Below are 14,085 nucleotides of genomic sequence, written 5' to 3'. Positions count from 1 at the left end.
CGGATGCGCAAAATTAAAGGTTCTTTTAAATTTAATACTCATTTTTATATTCAATTAAAAAAAAACGCATTTTTTAATCCATCAGCTAAAATATGATTAGTCTATGGTATCTCTGGATTTGAGAAATACTGGCATAGACGACAGTTGCAGTATTATCTCGCGTCACGCAAGATCAACAAATATGGGAACGGGAAAACGGGCGAGCGGCGCGCATGGTCACGGAACGGGCGTGATGTAGCAGCATGGGCGGCGCTAAACCCGGAGTTTTATTTAAAAGTGAGCTAGGATGGCCGAATGAGCTTCAATCTCGGGGCGCCGTGTAAACACGGCCATAGATTCCTTTTATCTCTCGGCAAAGGGGCTCCTATTTTTCTTTCTTCCCGTATCGAACGACTTTCCACGAGGTGCGCCCTCAGACTTACCCTCCGGCCAGATACAGTTCTTTGAAAGAAAGAGAGAGACAGAGAGAGACAGAGAGAGTGTAGTGTATGAGCGTATCCGCCGGGTATCCGAAACATTTTCCCAGCCATCCGCGTGATGATCGTAAACATTCGGCGTGATGCAGCCAATATGTCTTCATAAAATAGTTCTCTCAGGCTGTGCACGAGGGACAAAGAAATCGTGCGATGACAAATAAACCACCGTTTCCGCGCAGCGTGCCGAGAATAGAAACAATCTAGTCGTACGAAAATTAGAATGTCTATAATAAATAACAGTAATAAATAGGTCAATTTATGAGCAAAAAATTAGGTCAATAAAATAATTTAGTTTATTAGAATTGTCACTCAATTACAATAGTTAAAAATATAATAATATATAGGAAACGTTTCGACTTTACTTAGTCTTCCTCAGTCCATTAAAAAATAAATAAAGATAACCTTAATATTTATGGTAAATGATACCCACGACAGACAAACAGACATCTAAAATAGTTTTTAATTATAACATACTGAAAGCCACATTTTAACACAATTAATAATGATTGTCAATTGATGTATAATCTTCAATCAATTGACAATCATCATTAATTGTATTAAAATGTGGCTTTTAGTATGTTACAATTAAGAACTATTTTATGTACATCTGTCTGTGGGTATCATTTAAATATTAAGGTTATCTTTATTTATTTTTTAATGAACTAAGGAAGACTAAATAAAATTGAAACATTTCATAGGGGAGAGTTGCCGAATGTGTACTGGTCGCCTAAATCGTACCTTATCAATATTTTATATTATTAGTTAATATAGGCAACATTTAGTAACAATAATATAAAATATATGAGAAATGAGTAATATAGACAAAAATATAATAGCCTACATCTTGTTTTATGGATGTTAGCGGCGTTTTAAAAAATCAGGTACATCTGATATTAATTTTTAATTAACTTATGTACCTGATAACAACGCGATCATCCATTTTTATTATAAATTTTTGTATTTTTATAAAAGAAGATTTATTGTAGAGTATTTTACATTCACTATATATTTGTAACCATTGTAAAGATTAAATCGATATTTTTACAAGATTTGTCAAGTTTTCTAAATCGTACTATCAAAAGATAAGACTGATAACTGACAATAATAAAACTAATAATTGATATCAATATAAATATCAAGTGCAAAAATAAATATAAGTAAATTTATTTTTATGTCATTTGTTTTTTTATTATTGTTATTTAATAATTATAAAATATTTGATTTTCTTCAATAGATTATTAAAATTAGGTTTTAATTAATTATTAGGTATTAGTTAATGATTTCTTTTATTAATCTTATATTTTTAATTGTTTTCATTCATAAATTCAATACTTTCAAAGGAAATGCGATAAAAAATACCTATAGGTATGATTTAGGCGACCGGTTGCAGCATGTTATAAAAAGATTTATAACAAATTAATTTGTTATTGGTGGAAAGTTAAATATGTAATAATAAGCGTCCAAAACCTCAAGCTACAATTTATAATGTTTATTTGCATATAAAACAGTGTCAAATGGAAAATTATAATAAAAAATAGGTTAAGTGGTACGCATTCAGCAACTTTCCCCTATATATTATTTTTAACTAATTGAGTGACACTCTAATAAATTATATTATTTCATTGATCTAATTTTTTGCTTATAAATTATTGACCTATCCATTACTGTTATTTGCTGTGCAATCTTGAGCTTCATTTGTATTTTAATATCTATAATAAATTCATAGACATCGCAACATGACTGGAGAAATATATTCGCGTTTCGGACATTCAGTTACAAAATGTGACCGAGCTTTATTTAGACAAAATAAGAAATAAACCAGCTATTTGGAATCACATATAATAGCGCTGAAAAACAAAAATATCGATTTATTGAATAAGATATCTCCTTATAACGCTGTAATATAGACTAATCCAGAGTTAGTTTTGTGAAAAATATGTGTTTACTGAACGCAAATGCAGGAATGAATTATCTAATTACTTATTTTTTGAAGTAAAGTTAATACCCCTTACCCACGACAACTTGGTCAGAAAAGGAAGGAAATTTTAATCGCGAGTCGCTGGCTTAATGCAAATACTTTGCGCTCGGACTTCTCCGGGTACTGCTGCAGGCAGTTTTAAGAGCGGGATCTCCCCCAGGAAAGTAAATTAACTAATGGAAATGCAATCCCAGCGATCTCCGGCTGCCGCGCATCCTTTTCCGCGCTTCTGCCAGGTGATGTATCTAGTTATCAAGTTTCGCCCCGCTCTCTATCTCATCCTATGTTTGGCATTCTCAATGTAGTCTCTAATTTTTTGAGAGAATGCGCGTGTGAGAGAAGAAAGGCGAAAAGCATGAATCCTCGCAGAATACGCTATTTATGCGCGTCAGAAGAAAAGTCTTCCTTCTAAAAACTCGTCTCGATTTTCGCGTCATCTTCTTTCACTCTTCTTTTATGTTGCGCGAAGCGAAAATAATGCGACGCATTATCTTGCGATATCAAAGAACTCATCGTGTGATTTTTATCAAGAGCGAACGATAGTATCGATCGGCATAAAACTAGGTTGAATGCGCGAACGAGCGGATAAATACAAGCGAGAGACGAGCGCACGAGTTATCGCTTGTTTCTCTATTGGAAATCAGCCCGTGGTAATCCGTTAAAATGATGCGGGCTAAAATACCGTACATCGACCCGCAAACGTATTTTGAGACTATGACGGTGATAATATCCTCGAATTATTTATAACCTAAATGAAGTATTTGCCTTCATAGAATTATTCGTATTGATACGAGAGGTATAGATATTTTTGCGAGATTTACCATGCATCGATCACGATATAAATACATTGTCGGAAATCTCTAAAATATGCACAGAAAATTTTACTGTCGCACTAAAATCGTCACTACTGTTATAATACTGTATATTCGATATGAAAACGGTCAAACTTTGTTACTATAATCAGTTTACTCACAAATTAGATATTAAAATCTATTCTGTTAACAAAATAAAAAAAATCTTATTGAGTACAATAAATTTGACAGAAATATAAATTTGCTATTAAAATGCTTATTTTTATCAAATGTATTTTTGTGTTGTAACGTGGCTGTTTTGATGCCAAAACAAAAATTAATGCGTTATTATGACAAAATAATTTTTGGAATCAACAAATTTATTTTAAATTTAAATTTATTTTAAAATTAATATTTTTAGATCTTCTTTGGATGATATAATAAAATATCAAAATTTGCTATACGATGGCGTAAAATATGTTGCATCAATAAACTTCTCTTTTATTTATTTATTTGAAAAAAAAATTCATTAAGAAATGAAAATAAAACGATCGACGAGAAATTAATGTTACACAAAACAAATGTAAGTGTCGCTATTTAAACAAGAGCAGCAAAAAATGGTATACAATATCATAATTTACCTATATATTATAATAATAGAAGAGAAATAGAAATTTCATTTCAATCCTTAGATATATCGAACTTAAATTATTAGTTTTTTACGCTATCCCAGATTAAATAATCAAGGGCATTGAACACGATACGAATAAAATTTAACAATATAAAAGAAAATATTATATTTGCACAGAAAATAGTAGATAAATAAATTATGTATATGATAAAAATAAAAAAATACGTGTATAGGAAATTAACAGAATATAATAACGCGACAGAAATAAATATTATCTGTATATAATATTAATCTGTATATAATATTAATACATTGAATATATATGGAAGAGGATATGTCCGGAATGTAATATAGGTAATCTCCCTGGTAAATAAAGTGGTTGCAATTAATCGACATGCACTTTGCGCGAAATGGATTCGCACTCGATAATTTATCACTCGTCATAGTTATAGCGAATTTTATAGAGTCAACCGAGGTAATCGATTCGATATCGTTGTAACGCCTCAGTATGATGATTAATACCCGACTGATTATTCCTATACACTTTCTGTGTAATAGTTAACAAAACAGAGAGTGCGTTGAACGGCAGATCGACACTTGGCAAAAATCAACGAGTAAATTCGTTATACAACGGTATTCAATTTAACCGATTTAAATAGATTGTATGTGTGGGAAGCGTGTGTGGGTACATACCTGTGCGCACATCAAGCCGCGACAGGACTCGATTATACTTTAATGACTGACGAAACAGACGGGTGGGCGAATATGGTTCACCGCAGAATAACATGTAATAATATTTGATGACGGTAGAACGAAATGTCACTATATAAATTCGAGGTCATATGCTGGCAGTACTTTAACGTTTATACATTTATAGTTTTAAAAATATCCTACGCTGAGAAAAAATGCTGTTGATTCAATTAAAATCTATATTATGGGCTGTCACTAACATAAGTAATTAATTCATATATATTTTTATTGACATAAAGGCCTTGATTATTGAAATAATAATTTATGTCTTTGTGTCAATAAAAATATACATAAATTAATCACTTATGTGTAGTGACAGCCCGTAATATAGACTTTAATTGAATCAACAGTATTTTTTTCTCAGTGTAGCAACGATTTGCACGATTTCGTACATTCATGTTTCGTCGTTTCTAACGACTTTTATTATCTTAAATAGCGACACTACTTAAATGCAGGTTTAGTGGGAACACAAATTACTGTATTTTAAAAAATCGATATAAAAATCAATCGATGTGTATTTTGCATCAAGGTTCCAGAAATTTTCGCACACATACCAGAAAGTTTTGTAATTTAAAACGGATAATTAGACGTTTAAAAAACTTTCACATTGAAGAATGTAATGACTTTAAATCGCATTACGCAATAGTTTTAGTAAAATAAGAAAATAATTTCTAGCGATTTGTTTGACCCCTAGCGTGAACTTTCAAGATTAATTCTTCCAACATTCAACTTTCCAACATTAAATATCTCGATAAGTAACTCTCAAACTAGGTCCCTATCAAAGTAAATTCCCTTTGAAATTAACTGGAAATAAAGTTTCGTTACTCTTGTAGTTCGATTCACCAAAAGTCTTTAACTATATAATTATTCTGCCGTTTTTAAATTCCCATTAAGGAGAAAAACTATCCTCACTAATTATTTGTCGAGAAATACATTTTTTGTTCGTAAAAATCTTTCCTCACATTTTCCTGCGAGTGATATAACAATCGCGGTTATATCACCGTCAGCGTCAGCTCTCGTTATCTAATCGCGTGCAAATTGGATCGCGGTGCGAAAGGACCAAAGCAAGGGCCATTTTGCGATTCGGGTAATCCGGAATTAACCGATTTCGTTGAGCGCGCCCGACTCGATGATAGAACATACCGATGAATGAGCGCGGCCGAAAACGAGGCAGCGGGTTAGACGAGCTCTGCTGACCGCAAATAATGTGACGACAATTAATTGAGATAGCGCGAAGCCCGATTACGAGAACGGAATACATACAGGGTGTTCTAGAATCCTTAACCCTAATTTTAATGACAGATTAAATTTTAAAATCAAAGGATTTAGTCTTTCAGAATTTTCATTTAAGATATAATTAATGTTTAATATTGCAAGCATTAAGTTGTAATAAATAATAGCTTATACTTTTATAACTTTTGCTCGATAAAATTGGTTACAAACTCGCAAAAAAGAATCTATCATTAGACATAATTGAACATTGAGTGCTCGTCATATATCGAGCGTTGACGCCGCAGCGAGCTGTTACGATTCGAACGGCCATTGCAACGACCGATGCGACGCGTGTGCGCGACGCTCGTTCCACACTATTTATGCAAATTCGCGGCCGCCCCTAATTGAGTCCCGCCTGCTGACGAGCAATAAAGAGCCGCGTTTTGCAATGCGTAGTTCGCGTTAAACACAGCGCGTATCCGGCCAGGCCGGAGCTTATCGCGCGAGGTACGTTAAATACGAGCTTCCTCGCGAATAACAGGATTTTCGTTGTTATAGGCATTATTGAATACTGTCGATTTCACGGCAATGCTCTAATTTCGAATCATTTTTAAGTTACATTTCCGTTTACATCGACAAACGTATATGGACTTCGTGTCGAATGAACGTAGAATTTATGTATTGTACAGACGCGGTCGACCACAAATTTTAAACGTGACTGCGGTGACAATTTATTGTCCGTCCACTCGCTTGTTCACAAACACGCTGAACTAGTCGCTAGAAATTAATGTTGTTTCCTGGTAATAGCATGTTGCGCCAAGTGTCGATACTTGATAATGGAATATGTATGTTTATGCAGTCGCACGCGCGTATATGATAAACACATCATTCAATTCTCTAATGCTTTTATATAATTTGCTCATCGCGTATATGACTTTAGACATATTGTTCTAAATTGAGATTTTTGTTATATATTGTATATTTGCTGGATTATCTGGCATTAACGACATGAAACTTCGCTATTATTTTAAATTCTCACGCATAAATTCCAGAAAAGCTGCAAATTGAATAGCGCATCGCGCAATTCAGATGTGCATCACCAGCCACGTGAAATCAAGGGATTTCACACGTTACATAATCGCGTTGCATAATCGCGAGAACGTCGACGGAGGAAATGCATCAATTTCCGTCGCTTGTCGTCACATCGGTCGTCTCTGGAGAAACTAGTGTCAAGTAACACCACGGAACCCCTTATAGCTGCATCTCTGTAGTGTAACCTCCGTAATTTCCACTATCCTTTCTCCGCACGGCTATAACTTGTGCTGTATTATCATGATAAAGGAAACTTTTATACTTTTTATATATAGGTTCTATCGATATACCCAATGGGAAGTTATAACTGCAAAACTATATAACTATTCAAAAGATTGCTATGGCCGTTTTTATCTGCCTGAAAGTAGAAATTGTGAAAGGGAATTTATACATAAAATTAATATATGCATATGAAATTTTTTTTAAACATGTGCTTTTTTACATCTATTTATATTATAATTCTAAAATGCAGTATATTTCAGCACGTCCTTGATGTATGAAACAAATAAGACATAATTGGAAAAATATCTGTAAACTTAAACGACTTTAATGCATATTATGTTTCTGCAAGCATGTTTTTATATAGAAAGGAAAAAACTTTTGTACCATACATTAAACTGATATCTATAATTTCTCGTGTAATAAAGTCACTCTCCTGAATCAATAAATCAATAGCAATAAATCAAAATTATTGAAGAATGCAACGATGACGTACGTACATCAAAAATATCCCGTTTTAACGTAGTTAGTATATATGAATTGGCGAGCCGTCAGCCGGAAGGATCGTTTGAGCTATTCCTAAAGAAAACACAAGCGTGACGGCGAATCGGTCCGTAGGCGGCAACGAGAAAACTTTTGCATTGAGCACTTTAAACTGTCCCAGCAGTGAGATCAAAGGCAGCAAAAATATCGAATCCACAAATAGCTCGAGCAAGTATTGTACCGGACTCTGTACTAGATCTGTATTATCATTTCCGCACGTTTACATCTTTCACATTTTAAAATTACGTCAAAACCACTAAGAGAGCTAATTAAGCGTGAACTCTTATCCTGCTGGTTTATTATTTCTGATAGCGTAATTATATCCTCCTATTGTTTTTCGTTTTTTATATATTCCGCAGAATATATAGAACAAATACCTACCTGTATACGTAAGAATAAACATCTTTTTTTATTCCTTCTTTCTTTCTTTGCCGAACGCCGCAATGCGGTTCTTCGCGCACTTTCTCGACTGCAACGTGTCCATGTTCGGAGCATACCATATATAGAGCCATAAAGAAATAGAAATTTACGGGCTCCATGTATGGAGCGTGAAGTACGTAACACGCGTGTCATGGTGGATGTACGCGTATATTTTGAGCGACAACGAAATGGAATAAAGGAAGCGAGATATAAAGTTTTTCATACTCTCAGTTTTTATGATATTCCATTTGTTGTTTATGCTATATAATCATGATGTCAAAGGATCGATGATATTTACGATGAATTTTTTTTAAGAATTCAAAAAAGTTTCTTAAAACGATGAGGAAAAAAAACAATGAAAAATTTATTCATTAATATTGTTTTATATAATTTTTTTTATATAATTTGTTTTATATAATTTATATAATTACTCTTGTCACACACAAGTCACACACACAACATTTAATTCAACCTTGAATTAAATAAATAATTTTTCTCGATTTTTTTCTGCTATGGAAAATGTATTCCATGTTGTGCGAGAATCTTCTCTCTCTCTCTCTCTCTCTCTCTCTCTCTCTCTCTCTCTCCTAACAGATTTTTTAGAATTATATCTTGGGTATATCTTTAATCATCAGAAGTCTGTTTCGGATATTTAAATACAATTTAAAATGGTCACGTCTACTGATAGCAGGAAAATCACATCGCACGACGTATCCAATTCAGAAAAGACCACGATGAATGTAATTAATCCGATTTGAATACGATCTTGTGAAACCTTCACCTGTCTCGAGCGGGAACCGCTCTGGCGCATCTTTTCCGATCACTTCCCAATTTACTGCACCTTGAATTGCAAATCGAGCAGCGTACGTTCGCTCAAGGCAATGGATACTGGTCGATTCTCTTTTTCTTCGGTAAATTACGTTCTGTCGCAATTCGACGTTGCCTCGTGCCTGTATTTAGAATAACTCCGTTACGCTGTACTTTGTACAATCGCGACCGTCGAGTTTTCGCTAAGAAAGAAATTAACGAGTAAACTATTCCTCGGGGATTTTCTCACGATAAATGGATCTATATATTTTAATCCTAACTTTGTTAATCTGTCTAAACGGGATATTATTTAAACGAAAGCGCCACAATCAAAAGCAATTTCAGTTGCGCGCAAGCCTTAAATTCACGAGATATTCAACGTCGAAAAACCAGGATATAATAGAGATAGCGTGATATCTAGCAATTGTGGTCCGATTTCAAACGAGGGAGCGGCGTCAGCCAACTGTTCGACCTCGTCGGTCGCTAGCCAATCATTCTGCTAAACAGGACTAACTTCTGCAGATTATTAGTCTGCAGTCTCTTCTGCAGTTTCTTTTAATTCTATCTTAGTATCATTTTTTCACTACTGTTCTGAGTTTACAGAGAGACTATTAGGAGCTGAAATTAAAAGAAATTTTTTTATTATTTAGATGATTGCGTAAATTATAATAATAGAGAAAAAAATGATTACATGAAATCTGAAAATTTGACATTTTCAATTTTTTTGCTTGAAAATAGTTGAAAAATCATATAATAAATGTATGATATACGTTCGATATTTGTACGTTCTAAATTGTTCAGAATTTCTTTTAAAAAGTTATCTTGTTTTAAATAGGAATAAAATTTATTATTATTACACTTTTCTGTATAACGCAAAAATTCATAATTAAATTGAAAGAGAATGATGTTATTACGAAAGATGTCGAATTAAAGTTATTTTTACTCTAGCGCAGTGATGAATCGCTGTACACACACATACACACACGCACACACATTTTGTGATTGCACGAAGCAACGCAGTGCAATACTCTTCTTATATACAAGTTGCTATTCGGAAAAGTTTCTCGAAAATTGAACGAAATTACATCGAGATGTTAGGCTTTGATGTTATTATATTTTGCCTTATTATTGCTCTGTACGAACTATGAAAAAACATAGATATGTGAATTTTTTGTAATTTATGAATCATTTTAATTATTTGATTGACTCGATCGCAAACATCAGATGCATGCTGCCTAAATCGATGTGTTTAACTATTTTTCATTTAGGAATAGAAAACGATTTTACGCTTAAATGTATTTAGGCAACGTTGCATAGAATCACCAGTAACGACATCGGTGTACAATTATGACGAGCAATCCACGAGTTTATCGAGTTTGCAAAGTGCACGAGCAAATTAACCGCATGGATTGGTTAGCAAAGACCCTCGAACTTGATTACTTTGTAGAAACTCCAATAACTTACGATCGGAACATTGCCAGTAACACGCAATTGTATTTGCCGATCTGTAACGCATACCGAGAAAGCGATGCCAATTTTACAAGCCAATCAATTTATGTTTCATCGTGCATGGTGACTTTTGAATATGAAATGTATACGAGACTTTTATGTTTTGATGAAATTAATTAGAAATGAAGGAAAATGGCTAATTAGAAGAAAATGGGATATTTTAATGATACAAATAATTTTTTTGTTGTCAGCTATTGAATTCTTTATAATATAGTTTTATAAATATTTTAAAACAAATAAATCTTTTCGGGGTGGCATCATTTATAAGATTTTACAAGTTTTTAAACATTTTTATAATAAAACGCAATAAAAGTATCATTATGATACATAGTAATTAAATAACACCCGCGGATACATTTAATCTCAACTGAGCATAATATTGATTTTTTCCATGAAATCTAATCCTATTTACTACTTACTATAAAAGCCCTAAGGCAATTCTTATGATTACACTTTGAATGGATTTTTAAAGATACCATACATACGTTAGTTGACCTCGCACATTTAATTACTTAACGACATCACAATAAAATATGTAGCGCTGTTCCTAATAAATTAAATTCAATTGACACTTGAAAGAGATAAAACAAATGCTAAGGAATCTGTGATACGTACCATTTAATGAAAAATATTATAATTATTTAAATATAAAAAGTGATCCGGAATTAGTGCTTGATCCACATCTAGTGGTTTTACCTTAATGATTTATCAGGTTAAAATTTTTTCTTTATAGAATTCAGTAATATTTACATCATATTTGAGTAGTATAAATCAATAATATATAAGTATTGTGATTCATAAAATCTTTCTTTATACCGAATAATAATTTATCTCATTTTTAAAGTTGCATGGCAAAATAGTTTGTATATTGCTTTGTACGCTTTCGAGAAATTTTTCTGTGTTCCACAATGAATCGTAGACGGATATCCCGATATGCATGTATTGATTTGTCTATTGCGAGTATGGTCCAATAACCGGTTTTCCATGTATCCAAGTAAATAGGAAGGTTATATACGCTCATGGAGAAAGCTCGGGCACATTGCAAGATATTGTCCGCTCGTCTGTTTATGGACTGACTGATACGTTACTTGTCATCCCATGTTACGTTGTCCATTTGATGCGTATGTTGTACACTGTTTAACATTGCATGTAAATGTTGCTGCTATGGCCTATCACGTACATTTAATCAAGCAAGTTAAACTAACTGCTCTTCGTGTACTATTGTACTTTACTGTAAAACTGGATAGAAATATTCACCCTTTCTTGTTATAAAATTTTTATAAACGAAATCATAAAAATTTTATGTTTAACTGCATGTCGTTTAGATTGATATACAAATATAACTCTATGTTATACATATTCATTTTATTTTTCATAAACTGTGTATTACACCTGCCATATTTATTTTTGGAAATTTCTGTATTCTTACATTTTTTACAACTTGTATCTGCTTCAAGAATATCATTTGCCCAATTTGATCATTGAAATTGAGTGTCCTGCGTGATTTATCATTATTATTAATTAATCTGCCTGATTTAATCAGCAATACAGTAAAGTTTCCCTATCGTGACCTGTTGAAGAAATGACACGAGAAAAAGTTACGAAGAAGAGAAATAAAAGAAGAATGCGATGAAAGAAGTCAGGAAAGTCGCCAAGTTGTAAAGGCGTTCATTTTTGGAATGAACTCATCACACAAAATTTCGTACTTTTATCTCACAAAGGAACGTGTAATCTTGACGTTCATCATACTCTCACGGTAAAAAGCGTATCGCAGTTTCGTATATTGGCAGACAAGCAGTTTCCTATCGCACTAGACGACTCGAACGCGTTTGTCCCATTCGCAATCGTGATAGTCGATTGGGAATATGAACTTCATTTCGTGTGCGTGACACAAAGACGATGCACGCGGCCTGCCATTGTATCGTCGCCGATACCTATTTCGCTGCCACTTCGCTCAACCGATGTGAAAGGCAGTGTCAACGACAGCCATGGCGAGAGAAGAGTCCCCGATCGAGCGGAAATAACGGCCGAAGAATCGGCGATCTCTCCGAGCTCTCTTTCATCGCGCGTTCTTCTTTCATTTACCCTTCTTTTATAGCTTTCTCTCGTATCATTTCTTCGACAGATCACGATAGGGGAGACTTCACTATACCACTGATTTAAATCAAGGAGATTAAATAACAATGATAGACCACGCGCAGGACATTCAATTTCAATGATCAAATTCGGCAAATGACATTCGGGAAATGACAGCGGGAATATGAGAGTGAGATTCGTGGTTACCCTAACAGTACAGACCTTCAGAAGATGTCCTGAGGACGTCCATATGTCCTTTAAACATCCTAAGGACATCCCTAGGATAATGTGTGCTATTAGGGTAGTGACAGATTTCTTAATAGAGCCGGTCTAATCTAATATTAAGAAAAGAAAAAGTGCTAAAAAATATTTATCCATAAGAAAGCTTATAAAAAATGTGCTTAAAATAATTAAGCTAATAACGACACTGTTATTATTGTTTTTTACGAGTTCATTTTAGAATGATACAATCTGGACAATGTAATATTTCAAAATTGAATGTGCTGATTGCAAATTTGGTACATATAAAAGATAGACAAGTCTTTATTATATTGGCTTGCTTATAGTCGTACACATTTATTTACACATGTAACATACAAGCTGCTTGCTTTCTGTGTTAATGGAATGCTTTTGTCTTTCCGCCTGCGCCTGGCACAGGATTTACTTCGCAAGGATTAAATCGCACGTACCGCGAATGTCTGTCTGTGAAGAGCGAAACCTGAAAGGGGAGGGTAACAACGTAGTTCCTAGGGGCCCCACGGGGAGAAAAAAGCACATAGTCCGGACAAAAAACGGCGAAAGGGTTGGGAGGATTAAATTTTCAAACTGTACAGCCAGGGAGCTGCGCATTGTGAGTGCCCCCGCGCACGATCGTTGAATTAAAAACAATGGAAATGTTGAATTCTCGGTAGCGCGGCTCTTGTTACGGCGTTTGTTTTCCATAGCAGAAAATAATAAAAAATGCATTAATCGAACGCTCGCAGCCGCCGGCGATGACACACCGACGTCGTCGACACAGCAACCAAAAGCGAGGGCGGCTCAAATTATCGAACATCGTTTCCACTCGATTTTGTGTTATACACATATAAGCGAGTTTATATTAAAAAAAGAATTAACTATATTTTACGAGAATATATTAGATACATACATATGTGCGATATCTAATATTGTGTATCTTCAATTAAAACTTTGCAAATATGTATATATAATTCTTCATTTGTCCTATATTATTTTGAAGAAAAAAAAACAGCTGTTGCTATGCACATAGTTTATAAAAAGTGAACTATGAAAGCAGATTCGAACGATTATACAACAGTAATTACATGACGTGAAGAAAAGAATTTCGTCATAACTACGGTAAACATCTTTCCGGCGATAGAGAAGATTCGAGAGGATAAATCAACTGGAGGAAAGTTGGTTAATCTTCATCGAGAGCGGTAAAGACTTTACGGATTGTTTTCATACGAAACTTTCGAAGCGGTTCCGTAGACGTCTGCTAGACTTTACCGGAGGTAGATCTATCGTTATTACGAAATATTCCCACGTTCTTACGAACGTTCGGGGGTAACTTGATTACGGCAG

Source organism: Mycetomoellerius zeteki, unplaced genomic scaffold (assembly GCF_001594055.1).
Source record: "Mycetomoellerius zeteki isolate Tzet28-1 unplaced genomic scaffold, Tzet1.0 scaffold119, whole genome shotgun sequence".
In the NCBI taxonomy this organism is placed as follows: domain Eukaryota; kingdom Metazoa; phylum Arthropoda; class Insecta; order Hymenoptera; family Formicidae; genus Mycetomoellerius; species Mycetomoellerius zeteki.
Note: the sequence above shows the minus strand (reverse complement) of the source record.